The sequence below is a fragment of the Lissotriton vulgaris genome, chromosome 8 (genome assembly GCF_964263255.1).
Source record: "Lissotriton vulgaris chromosome 8, aLisVul1.2, whole genome shotgun sequence".
In the NCBI taxonomy this organism is placed as follows: Eukaryota; Metazoa; Chordata; class Amphibia; order Caudata; family Salamandridae; genus Lissotriton; species Lissotriton vulgaris.
Window position 1 is genome coordinate 1,392,044,802 of NC_141696.1, and position 14,249 is coordinate 1,392,059,050.

At 48.3% G+C, this 14,249-nt stretch overlaps 1 protein-coding gene across 2 annotated transcripts in view; it reads right to left on the reverse strand.

The window, feature by feature from the left end:
• HLCS (holocarboxylase synthetase) overlaps window positions 1-14,249 on the reverse strand; it is a 933,637-nt gene that overhangs the window by 845,511 nt on the left and 73,877 nt on the right. The gene's annotated exons all lie outside the window — the stretch shown is intronic.

The following is a 14,249-nucleotide window of genomic DNA, read 5'->3' on the forward strand; positions in this document are numbered from 1 at the left end:
TCGACGAAATACTCAACTCCCTTACAACCACTCCCATGAAGTTCATGTCTTACCTTCTTCCTTCCCATGTGCTCTCTCTGGGGATGCTCATTCACCCCTACTCACAACTGTCAAAGGCGTCCCTAGCTCAAAGCAGAAACTCTCAATGCAGGCCAGATTAAGAAATCTATACAATACCCCAATGATCTCGCCAACTACTGGCCCATCACTCACCTACCATTCATCTCCAAGATCATTAAAAAAGCAATCTAAATTCAGCTCCAAGATCTCGTTAAATGCTACCCTTTTCCTGCACAACTACCAGTCTAGCTTCAGGTCACGGAGACCACTACCTTACACATCGTAGACAATGCCCTGCTAACCCCACATTAAGATGATCTCTCCTCCCTGATTTTTCTGGACACCTCACCTGCCTTTGACACAGCAGACCATTCCACCCACATATGCATCCTGGAGTCTGGAATAGAAATCACCTTTTCTTCACCTACCTTTCCAACTGACACCAGTTTGTTCACATAAGCACTGCCAAGTCCCAAAGGATCTCGATCACCTAAGGAGTTCCCCAGGATCCCATACTGTCCCCAGTCATCTTTGACCTCTACATAAAGCGCTTGGTGCTCTACTCAAACAACATCAGATTCACCAATATGCTGATGATACACAGCTATACTTGAGAGTCTCCTCTGCTTCAGACATTCAATGCCTCCTCAAACACTGCCAGTACATAAGCCAAGTCTAAATGCCCCTCGCATGCCTGAAATTCAACTCAAGCAAGTCAAGACTTTGTTTTATTTGCTAAGAACAAAAAACAAAATTCCTGTTATTTGCTAAGAACAAGAACAACAAAGACAGACTGTGCATCAACTATCGCACCATGAACAGCAGGACATGTACGTCATGTGGATGACTTATTTGACAGTGTGACAGAAAGACTCTGGTATTTAGGATTAGACATGAGTAGTGGCTACGTTCTGATACCTCAGGGGAAGAAAATTACAAGAAAACAGCTTTCAGATGCCCCACAAGCTCTGCAGAATTGTTCATGGTTAACCGGGAACACTACGTTCCAATGACTGATGATATACACAGAGGGTGATACAAATTTACTGTAAATGTTGGTGCACCACAACAATTTGTCGTCTGTGAAAGAACGCTATAACAAGCATTTACAATGCAATGGTTTCGCCTTTGTTAAAGTTTGTGCTTTTGGTATTGCTTTTGACAAATGGTCTTTTCTAACTTCTTTGAATTATGTGTAAAACGTTGATGTGTTTTACTTTACACAGAAATATGGAGTGCCTCTCTGGAAAACACCCTCTCTGCACACGCCCTCTTTACACATGCCTTATCTTCAGTTGCCCTCTCTACACACAGCCCTGTGCAGAGAGATCATATGGAGAGAGGCATGTGCATAGAGGCCGTGTGTTGAGAGGCTGTGTGCAGTGATAGCGCATGTTGAGAAGGCATATGCAAAGAAGAGTGGGGAGGATACAGAGGTAGGGTAGGAAGGCGAAAATGCAAGGAGTGGGAGGTCAGAAAATAGTGGGAGAGCAAGAGAGGACAGAAGGGAAAGGGAGGGCAGGAGTAAGAAGGAAGAGAGGTCAAAAGGAAGAGAGGGCAGGAGAGAGAGGGAAGGCAAGAAGGAAAATAGGCAGAAGGGAGAGGGAGGGCAAGAAGGAGTGGGAGGACAGGAGGGAAGGTAGGAGTGTGTGAGAGAGGGCAGAAAGGAGAGGGCGGCAGGTAGGAGAGGGAGGGCGGGAAGGAGAAGGAGGGCTAGAGGAGGAGAGGACAGGAAAGAGAGAACAGGAGAGAGATGGAGGACAAGAAGGTGAAAGAGAGCAGAAGAGAGAGGTGGAAAGGGAGGGCAGGAGGGAGTAAGAAGGCAGAAAAGAGAGGGATGGCAGGAGAGAGAGAGCAGGAAGGAGGAGAAAACCCAGTCCACTACCAATGAAGGAAGCACTGAAATCCCAAAACGTCAAAGTGCAAAAAAATACACGCCTACTAAAGAACCTTGGGGCCATATTTATGAAGGCCTTGCGCCACCGCCCATTCGTTGTTTTATTTTGGCCTACAAGTAAAGACCACGTGACTGCTATGATTTTCACCACTGGTCAAATACACAAACTTGTCAACATACAAGTAAACACTGGCGCAGCCCTTGCAGGATTGTACATCACACCAAGAAAGGACCAACCTAAACAGATAAAATATAAAGCGCCCACAAATCACTCCTGACACATCTGTTCAGACGTTGGTGAAACTATGTCCTTTATATTAAACAACTAAGCATTCTGCCTGAATGCAAAGAGGTGCAGTGTTAATTATAGAAATGCATATCTTAAGAGAGAGGCCCCTGTTGACACACGGCTATTGCATCAAATACTACTAAAAAAATACTTCATGCACGTTATGGACCCATTTTCCCGCTGCATGACACAAAAGCATGCACATATTACTACAACTTAGAAACATAAAAGTAAACCCCTCCCCCCCGAAGAAGCAGGGGGGATTGGCCGGCCGGCTGAAGAAACCCCCGGGCGGGGATCGAGCAGGGAGGGAGGGATGGAGGGGGGGGGGGGAGGGAGGGAGGGGGAGAAAGGGAGGGAGGGGGAAGGTCACTCACCTGCAGACTTGGGCATAATAAGGAGACCCGTCCCGAGCAGCAAGGGAGGTGCCGGCAATGCCGGAACAGACTCGGGGGCGTTCCCGGCGTCGCGTGACGTCGGCAAAAGCCAAAGAATCTCGGGAACGCCCCCGTGTCTGGTCCGGCATTGATGGACAGGCCCCTCGTCCAATGGCTAGGCTCCATTTATGGAGCTAGCCAATGGGACGGGGGGCGTGTTCCATAGTGCCTTACTGTACTCAATAGATTTCTCTGGAGGAGGAGCCTAACGGCTCCGCCCCCCAGCGAAACCTAAAAAATGTGCCAAGAACACTACTAAGGTTTACATTTCTAGAAAGTTGGCATTTTCTTGTCCTACCCATTTGGTGCCTAGAGCCTGTTCCGGTCACATGCCTAGGTGTAGTTGGCAGTTGGCCTTTGTGTATTCCTCCTAGACAGTATCACAAAGGAGAATCTGTGTGTCAGCAGGATGGGTAATCTCCGACTTGATATCGGAGGAGCTGTCACCTACTACACTTGCACTACATAGGCACTTACTCGCCTCACACAAAAAGGACTTCACAGCAGCCTATTATGCCCCCAGACTTGGACTAGGGCAGGGAGGCAGAAAATTCCAGACACCTCTATAGGGAAAAACTAAACACTTAAAAGCTGGCATCAGGTATAATATTGGACCCTCACACCCAACTCTTCAGATCACTTGTGAACCTTAGGAAGACTCAGAAGGAGGACTGCTGCAAGAAGCACTGCCAAGCTGCTCTGCTTGCAAGGGGGACAGCTCTGCTGCCCAGCTGTCTGAGGAAGAAGGTCTAAATCTAACACATGAACCCACAGCCACCAAAGGATCTACAAGGATGAGTTAACTTGCCTTCTGTTCTGAGCTACAGGCTTCCCTGCGACAATGCACCCAACGTATCCCGACACAGGACTGCGCATTGCAGCTCAAGTTTGGTGGACTCGCAAGCATCAGCCCAGGGTGACATTTCAATGACGGTAACTGGCCCAGCTCGACGCATCTTGATACCGGGCCTCGCATTGCAGCTTCTGATCGGTGGCTTCACAAGCCCCTACACAGCGATGCATCCCGGTTCAGCACAGAAACATCTTGATACAAGACCTCACAGCACCTGCAGCTTTGTCGATCTCGATGCAGCACTTCATCTTGGCGCTGGACTCCACATAACAAGTCCCTGTCAGTGGCTCTACTGACCTCAACTCAGAGCAATGCATTTCACCGCAGGACCTCACACGTTAGCGGCTCTTCGACACCCTCGCTGCATCTAGATGCACCAGGACACAAGGTACTTCTAACAGCGGACTGAACTCAGCCCTATATCTGGCCCGCGCTCCAGCGCATCGGACTGATTTTGCCACTTAGACCTGGTCCACCGCGACCAGAAAAGCACAATTGGTGCTCCTTGCTTCTAAGTGCTACTCGTCTTCAAAAAATTTTAATTGCACATCTCTGGTCCTACTAATTCGATTTTGGTCAATTTGGGTTTAAATTATTCATTAAACGTTACTCTATTTTTCTAAATTGGTATGGCATTTTTTTGGTGATGTGTTTTCACTTTATAACTGTTAGCGTGCTGCATAAATACTTTACACATTGCCTCCAAGTTAATCCTGAATGCTTTAGTACATAGCTACCAAAGGGGGAAAGCACCGGTTAGTTTAGTGACTTTTTGGGGTTCATTCTAACAAGGATTGTTCGCCTCCCTCAACCAACAACCCAATTTCTCACAAGTGGCAGACAGATCAATTGTCTATATAACTGAAGCGTGGGACACCTGTCATGAATCAGCAAGCTGTGGGTCAGCTACTCCTTCCTTATGCAACCTTCATCATGGTAGCCACAAGTTGCGAAAACCTCAACCCTCAGAGCCAACATTCAGGAGTGGATCCTCTAAACACCAATGGTCCAACTCCCCTCAAAAGAGTTCAAAGCCCTTAAGTAAGCTGCTTTATATTCCTTACCCTCCTCAGTCTGACTAGAATATCTTTGGAGCACACCCTTGAGAAAAGAAAACCTCGAACCTATGGGTAATGTGATTCTGTCAGAAAATTCCCCACCCTCCCTGAACTAACACAAGCATGTCACCCACAGCACATGAATCTGGAAACCAATGGGAGCCTAGTGCCATCTCTACCTATGCCAAAGCCTGGTTACACAAAATGGGTGTGTCTAACACCTCCCCATTACTCAGGTTGGTTGGGAGACAGGAGGGGTGGGGAATTACTATCTCCTAACGTCGAGGTATGATCGTTTTTGTCAGGGACAAGACATTATATTATCTATTTTGTCCGAGGCACAAGTAGTCACTGGCAAATCTGTGATCCTGGTGCTCATAAACAGTCAGGTAATCAGAAAGAAATCTAACTACCATGGGAAAATGTGAGGACCTGTCATTGGCTACAAATTCATTACTAAAATCTATTCTAGGAGTGGCTGAGGGAACCCTAAACCCGCCCCTCAGTAAAACATTTCTCCCTGTTTGGGGAAGATAGCATAGTAGTGGACATAGTGGTAGGCGCGGTGCTATTACTGGCTCTGGCATGGTGGATGCAGTCAACATTATATTTCTGTGGGAAGAAAGAATAGCACAGTTCTGTTCAGGACAATTCACAACTGTCTGGTAAGAAGTTGGAGGGTAGAGACAGAAGTTCCTTACCCCTCAAGATCAACCCGTGCCCTTGTGTTGCTTTTCCTCCCCTGGTGCTCTCAACTCTGCTTTTTGCGTAACAGACATCAAGTGTGCTCTCCTGGGCTACTTATGTTAGTTCCTCTGGCCATTCACTAAGAGTCTTCCTGTGTAGCTAGTCCACTTAGGCCCTCAGCAACTTTCTCTAACTACTGGTGAATTTATCAGGAGACTAAAGCTGACTGGCAAGAGTTCAGCAGTCTAGATTATCACAGTGTAGCAGTCCCTGGGGTAGGTCTACATTTGTTAACTAGGTTATTGGGTGCTGGGCGCAACACGGACAGCGTCTGCTAAAAAACGCTTTTGAGACAGTTGAAGTTATAAACAGGCACTAATCAAAAATGTCAGTGATTTCGAAAACTCTAATAAAACTGCGACAACCCAGCCTGACAAAGGCACAAAACGATACAGAAATCATCCACATTCCAGCAGGCCAGTCAATCCTCAACCTGACTGTCAGTCACAGGAGCACTTTGTGCAACGGCTACGTGTCTTTCCCCGATCCATGCAATCACCTGTACCATTGCAGAGGCAAGATGGCTGAAATGTAGGTCAGCTTCCGATTCCAGCAAGAAGTGTACAGTGTATGTGCATGTCTTCTGAGAGTATATGTCTGCATGGAATGTTTGTATGCAAGGTCTGAGTGTGTACTGCAGGATGTGTTCGCTTCATTACATGATTCTGTGTGTGTGTATGCAGAGTGTGTGTCTGCATTATGGGAGCAGCTGCAGTGCCTGAGCGCTTGCAGAGTGTGTGTACACAAGCATTTAAATATGTAAAACCCTGTGTGTGTATATAGTGTGTTTGCAGTGTCTGCATTGAACCTGTGGAACTTGCAGACTATATTCCACCACAGTTCTCAGGGTACTATGGAACATTGTGCTTTAAAAAAACACACACAAAAACCAAAAAAAAAACACAGGAATGGATAGCTGAAACTCAACACAGAGCCATGCATGCAATGGAGCACGTTTGCATCTAGTTTCTAAACTGGATTGCATGGAGGGCGTAACCAAGATAGCAGTGGGATAGGACGTGTTGACATTAGCATCATAATTGCACCTTCCCACAAGTGGGAAAAGCGGCTGATCTGACATCGGAGCCCCAGTGGAGCCTGGCGAGTGGGAAGTCAGCTGCAGTGTCGAGTTCTGTCGCACCAAAAACCTACGACAGAGAAAGCGAGGCCTTCGAGGGTGCCGATGCGGAGCGTCTGAGCCTCGGCACCTTGTTGCGTAGCGGAGGTGCCTGCCTGCGACAAATCGCGTTGCACGGAGGCAACCCACTGAGGCCCTGACGGAGAGGAGAAGAAAGGGGGCAGTGAAGCGGTAGACCTCAGGTGGGAGATAGAAGGTCCACGCCGAGCAACAGCCGAGGTAGCGGAGGCGAGCGGAGAGAAGAAGACCCAGCATGCCGAAGCACGGAACACTCTATGCCCCAGAGCGATGTCGCTTGGCCCGGCGGCGAGCGCGGCCGAGCCTGCAGCGGGGCACAGCATCGTCAGCCTCCTCTTGCGGGCCATCGCCAGAAGCCGGCTGTACTACCCTGGCCCCTCAAGATCCACGGAAAGAGCCCGATCTCGCTGTGCGAGACTGGGCACAAGGGGGTGGGGGGGTGGGGGTGGGGGGGGGCATAGCAGCAGCTCTGGACAGCGGGTCCAGGACCTAAGAAGTCTGCATGCAGGGATCTCAGTCTACGTATGCGGCCACTTACGGGGGCTCCGAGGCCTGAAGAACTTCATATTAGGGCCCTAGAAGGCCAAAGCAGGAGGGCCCCACTTCTGGCACCTTGTACAACAGTGGTGGAAGCGGGCTGACCTGTGAGGCCATACAGGCGCCCGCGAAGAAGCCCTGAACCCAAAGAATCTCCCCCCCACCACAGTCGCTTCCACATCTAAAATGAGCCCATCTGGGCCCGTGAGGGCCCAGCAGCAAACTAGCATGTTGACGCCTTCCCTTTCCATCTTGGTGCCAGGGGAGGGCCCTTATTTAGATGCTGAAAAGTATCTGGGGCACTACAAGAGCAAATGGGCCTCCCCTTAGGCTCTTACTATCAGGTTGCTGCTGTCTGTGGCATCCACCTTAGAGGCCCATATTCGGTCTGATGCAACAGGCTTCCCTAGTTTGAACAATAATAAGGCCTCACCCATTCAATGGCTGAAGACTAACAGGCCCTCTGTGTAGCAGATTAGATGAGGCTGGAGTAACAAATTGACGAGCAGACACAGCTTAAAGTGATCTGCAAGGTTGCAACTTAGGCCCCTGGGTCTGTTAAAAATTGGCTGACCACAACCACGCAGAGGCTCCCACTAGACCTCACCCATAGAAGAGTAAGTCACTTGTAGCAGCCAGAGGTTGGTGGCGGAAAGCAATACGATTTATTTCTAAGGAAAAGGAGTGTTCCATAACGCAGGAGAACCGATATGGCTGCAGCCTGGACGAAAAAAGAAAGAACAGTGAAGGACATGTTATTGAAGCAGCCTGGATTGTGTGGCCCCGCTTGGACGGCCCACAGCGAAGAAAGGCAGCAGGACATAACGGAAGGCACGGATGGGCCTGCCACTAACCCATTTATGACAACGCTGTTCCCTTAGAGAAGCTCTACAAGAAATGAAAGGGCAACTATCAGCCGATCTGAAGGAGATAAGGCATGATCTGGAGGAGGTGGGTGATCGCATGGTAGCCTTAGAGGAAAAAGATACTGGAAGAGTTGAAGAAATTGAAATGATGCAGCAACAAATTATCCGGCTGAGGGAACAGCACATAGAACTACAGGCCCACACAGAAGACCTGGAAAATCTCTATAGAAGAAATAATGTCCGCATTAGAGGGGTGCCGACTACCTCAGAAGGAGAAGATATACAGGCCTACGTCTTTTCTCTCTTCCGCCATGTACTGGGTAACGAACATACCTCTGACATTCAGATAGATCGAATGCACCCCGTAGGCCCCCCGAGAGGAAACAAAGCTCCCCGAAAGACATATTGGCATGTGTCCACGATTTTCAACTCAAAGAACTGATCATATGCAGAGCGAGGAACACCCGTGCAGTGCAATTTCAAGGTTACTCGCCAACCTTCTTTCAAGACTTGTCCATGACTACGCTCATTAAAAGGAGAGAATTCCGAACAATCCCAAACCACCTAATGGAGCAAGGAATCTCATATTCGTGGGGGCACCCCTTTCGACTCATCTTTCGCCATGGAGGGAAACTGAGACAGTTATGATCCCTAAAGGAAGTCCAAGAAGTGCTAGGGATCACATAATCATCAGAGCACGAAAATGATCGCAAATCCCCCACGAATTCCAGGAATGGACACACTTGCTGGCAAAAAGTTGGGAAGCCCTTCTACAATCTTAAACCAGGCATTGCAATGATCTGCAAAGAAAAAGAATTAGTCATCAACTCGCTTTCCAGGTCACCGGAACATCTAGTCTCCACAGGACCGGTCCTATATCACTGTGGAAGGAGACAAGACTAGATGGGGTCAGAGGGGCCCGTCAGGCCTAAGCCCAGTCCACTATGAAGAACTTTTTGGAGGACCTACAAGTGGATAGAAGAACTGAAGAATCATGAACCCCCACTGGTCCACAACCCCTTTGGGTATTCCTACCATAATGAACTGTTGTCTTCCCTTGTTTTTTTAATTGGGGATTTTGGGGGTTTAGTTCTGGAAAGATATCCCTTTTCTCTTTTTCTTGCCTGCACCAGTCTCCGACAGATCCTTGAATCAGCCGTAGGCCATCACGTTAGTAGTCCTACCCCCGGTATGCAGCTCCACATCAACGTGGCATAATGAAAGTACTCACATCCTTACTAATACACTATAAGTAGAGACCTGAAAATAGTAAGCCACACTGTGAGAGGCCTCAATCATCCAGTAAAAGGCACAGCAATACTATCACTGCTGGAGAGCTCGGGAGAGACATATGTTTATTACAAGACACGAATCTCCTACCGAGGGACACAACACGATTGTGTGCTTGGCGCGTCCCCGACCAGTTCATGTCCTCTGGCCCCTCTAAAAAGAATGGCATCAGTAGACACTGCTATGCTATGCTATGCGGTTTAAGCCAGATCAATTCCTGAAATCGCTACCGGTGTTTTTACCTTCTTTGAGCCATATGATTAATCAGTCCCTGCTTACATTTACGGTACCTAGTGCTTGGAAGCAAGATAGGGTGGTCCCTCATCTGAAAAAGCCCAAGCTTGACACTACTAAACCAGAGAACTTCCGACCCATCTCTCTATTATGGGTTTCCAAGATCTTGGAATCCTACATTAATTCCATACTTACAGGTTATCTGGAGGAGAACAACTTACTGGACCCCTCCCAGAATGGCTTTCGGCCGGGTCACAGTACGGAATCAGCCCTCTTGGCTGTGACCGAGCATCTGAGGAGGGCCCTAGATGAGGGTCGTACATCCGCACTGATTTTGCTAGATCTTAGTGCCGCATTCCACACAGTCTCCCACCAGATCGTATTGCAGAAGTTGGAGGAGGTGGGGATTGTGAACTCTGCTCTCGAGTGGTTTGTTTCCATATTAGGTAACAGGACCTTCCAGGTTGCAGTCCCCCCTTTTGCCTCCAAGATACACACTATCAAATATGGGGTGACGCAGGGCTCAGCTTTGAGCCCAACGTTGTTCAACATATATGTGCAACCTTTGGCAGCAGTGGCAAAAAGCTGAGGGCTCACAGCAGTGTCTTATGTGGACGACACACAGTTGATAGTTGCACTCTCAGATGACTCAGGACAGGGCTCATGCAAGTTTCAGAGGGATTTAGAGATCATATATGAAAGGATGACTGCCAACTGTCTTCAGTTAAATGCCAACAAGTCCGAGGTCCTGCTGGTCAGGAGAAACATTGAGCTGTGGAGTGAGCACTGGTGGCCTGCCAAGCTGAGCTATGCACCCGTCCCCAAACAGGTGGTAAAAAAATCTGGGTGTGTAGGTAGATGCCGCCCTTAGCTTTTGGACTCAAACAAAAGAAGTAGCAGGAACCTGTTTTGGCATTCTACGGGGGTTCAAACCAGTGCTGGGGTCTTTTTGCACGGCCATGATGCAGGTAATTGTCCAGGCATCTATTCGGTCTAGACTGGACTACGCCAACTCACTCTACTTGAGAGTTAATAAAGCGGAGATTAGAAGACTGCAAAGGGTCCAGAACGCTGTTGCTAGAGCCTTGTTAGGTCTGCCCAGGACATGTCCCACTTCCAATGCTATGCGTCAGCTACATTGGCTGCCTTTGGCAAAACGCATTGAGTTCAAGACTCTTTGCATGTCTTTTAAAATCTTAAATTCTTCCTCCCCAGACATCTTGGCTAGTATCCTTACACCTTACACCCCCTTACACTCCCTCCCGCCAACTTCGTTCTACGGGCCATCATTTGGCGGTTGTTCCACAGGTGAGGAGGGTGCATGCTGGTGGAAGCTCATTTGATGTATTGGCAGCCGGACTCTGTAATGCGCTCCCCACCGCTATTCGTAGTATGGAAAACTACATGGCATTTGAAAGGGCTATCAAAATGTCACTCTTTCCCGCATCATAGACTGTTGTAGTTTGTCTATTGTTCTGCTGTTTTCCATTTCAGCGCTGGGACGCGCCTTTGCCAGGCTACCTGTGCGCTATATAACACCGCATAGCATAGCATTGCAATACTATTAGGAGTTAAATCCTCTGGCAAAATAATCTCTACGATTGCAGAGGTAAAAGGGAGATTGCTCACATCCATTAGGGAAACATACATTTTACTTTAGTAATATTTACACCCCAAAACACTCAACGGGAGCCCTTCATCATTAAGGCCTTGACGGTAGTGCTGACGTCCACCGACGCAGCAATCCTGGCAGGAGGGGATTTTAAGTTAGTGATGGATACGACACTTTACCGTTCATGCCAACTATCGGCACAATCGGGGACCTTCTCAGCTGAAGGTAAGCGATGGTTGGCAGAGAGCTGCTTACACGATATCTGGTGCAGCCAACACCTGGGGGTCCAAGACTAGACATTTTATTCAGCAGCTCATGAACGTATGCACGTCTCCATCACTTTTTAACGTCAACAGCGCTGACACCCAGCCTGATAGACTCATCTATTGAACCTAGATCCAATTCAGACCACGCAATGATACAAGTCACAATTCAGGCAGATACGGGTCAACCGAACCCGGCCAGAAGGCGACTGCAGAAAAGTCTCCTGCAGGCCCCATCGGTCTTAGTGGATATGCGTACGAAGTTGACGGAATACCTCCAGACAAATTATATAGGAAACACCTCTCTGACCGCAGTATGCGAAACACTAAAATTAGTGATATGGGGGGAAATATATTGCAATCGAACACAACAGAGAATAGGATGCGCCAGGAGTAGCACCAAACTTTGGAGCACGAGGTGTCCGAGATGGAATCTATCCATAAGCGCACGGGGCTCCAGAGAATATGGAGCGAGCTTGTAGACCCAGATCAAGCGGGCTTTATTCCTACTTAACAGGAAGGGGACAATAGCAAAAGACTTTTCCATCTTATGGATGGCATCCACAGATCACGCAAAGAAGCATTGCTCCGATTAATTGACGCTGAATAAGCTTTTGACAGGGTGCGATGGGAGTACCTTTTTGACACACCATGATATTTCAGGTTTGACGACCAGTTCATAAAATTGATCAGTTGTATATATCAGGCCCCAAGAGTATCTGTCCGTGTAAACGGAACGTCGTCTGGTACGTTCCCGATTGCTTGCGGCAAGAGGTAGGGATGTCAACTGTCCCTTCTCCTGTTCACACTGTACATGGAGCTATTAGCACAAAGAATCCGGGATGACCCGCGGATGGAGGGCATTCGCTTTGGTAAAGACACTCACAAAATCAACCTCTATGCAGACGATGTAATACTATCAATGACAAGCCCAATGACCTCGTTAGCAGCCTTAATAGCCAAGTAGAGGAGCTTTGGGGAAGTTTCGGGCTTTAAGGTCAACCTCAACAAATCTCAAATTTTGAATCTCTCTGTGCCCTGGGCTCATGAATTGAACCTTTAAAGCCAATTCCCCCTACACTGGGTGAATAAATCCATACCTTACCTGGGCATCCTGCTTGCTCCAACAATACTGAAAACGATTGCACTGATCTATGCGGCTCTCCTAGATCAGACGACTAAGGCACTAGACTAATGGATGCGTCTAAGGTTGGCATGGTTTGGGCGGATCGCAGCTGTTAAGATGACAGTGTTACTGCGTATCTTATACATCTTCCAAACGTTACCTATGGCTCCTCCACCGAAGCCCCTACGCAAGCTACAATTGGCAATTGTTGGACTTGGTCCTTTTTGGCATAAGTTCCCTACACTATCTTCTTTCCCCCTAGACCTTTTTTCTGACAGTGTTGCCAACTTAGATGCTTTGGACACTTTGCCACTGCTGATCAGTGTCAAAGTGCAAGTGCTCCCTGTGCAAAGTGTAATGGTAATTGGTTGTCCATGATTGGTATGTTGCCTTACTAGTAAAGTCCCTAGTAAAGTGCACTATGTGTGCCAGGGCTAGTAATGCAAATGCTACTAGTGGGTCTGCAGTACTAACTGTGCCACCCACACCAGTAGCCTTAACCCTTTCGATGCTGATGACGAGCTCAGCTCGTCATGATGCACGGTTGAGCTGTGCTGATGACGAGCTGAGCTCGTCATGAAACTATGGAAATGGGCATCATCCAGCACCGGAGGGGAAAACACCTAGCAGCGAAGGTGTTAAAGAGAGAACTCAGGCCTGCCATTGCAGTGCCTGCGCGCAGTTTGTTAAACTGCCATATTGTCCTGATAAGTGCACCCACTTGCCAGGCCTTACCCTTCCCTCTCTATGCACATCAGACACCCCTATGGTAGGACCAACGCACCCCCATCGGCAGGGTGCAGTGCATGTGAAAGGTAGGACATGTACTAAGGTGTGTACGATGCCCTGACAGTGAAATACTCTCCAGTTCGTTTTTCACTGTTGAAAGGCCATCTTGCCCATAGGACAGAATGGGGAGGCTGTGTAATATGTTGTCCAGCCTATCTTCCCAAAGGCTTAAGATGGAGAGGTGAACTCACAATGTAATAACACAACTTTCTATGAAGGTGGTTTTTGCATTGTGTGTTTAGAAAGCACTTTTTTAGAAGTGGCTGGGTTTTTGTGCTCTAACATTTCTGTGTATCCCTGCCTGGTTGTGGATTGACTGTCTGGATTTGAAAGTGATAGGATCTGGGGAATGTCTTGGCCCAGGGAGGAGGTGAGACAGCAACAGGCTGACCTGCATCTGGAGTATAGGGGGAGGAGTAGCCCCTAGAGGGAAAGAGGCCAGGGTTGCTGCCAGAAAACAATGATTCCTTCTCCTGCTGAGTGATTGAGAATCCAGACCCACATTATCAAAGGAAGGAGGTGTCACTGGCAGGGAGGCACCCAGAACTGGTTTGGACAGGGATCAGCGCCCTCCTGAACACAAAGACTTCAAAGACATTTAGGGGTATAACTATGAGAGCTGAAACCCCTGGACTTTAGATTGAAATGGGGAAATGGAGAGATCAAGACTGGAAAGGATTGAACCACTTCGTGATCAAGAGGAACCTCTGTCAAGGAAGAAACAGCTGAAGAGACTGAAGGAAAGGACTGACCCTTGCTGTGTGTTCTGGGGCTGGCCTGCAGTTTTCTGCTTTAACCGAGGAGAGGCTAAAGGGACTTTGCTGTGTGCTATGTCCCCCTGTTTGAAGTAATGTATCCCCAAGGGCCCAAGTTGAGCTGGCTCCCTGTTCCGGAAACTCAGGGACACAAATGTTTCCAGGAGAGACTCAGCGACGTTATGTGCATGTGCTTTTTGCAGCCTTAGACCGTCGTAAGAATTGCCCTGTGATAGTGGGCAGATTGAGTCCAAGCGAGTCTCAGCGACGCTGTGTGCGT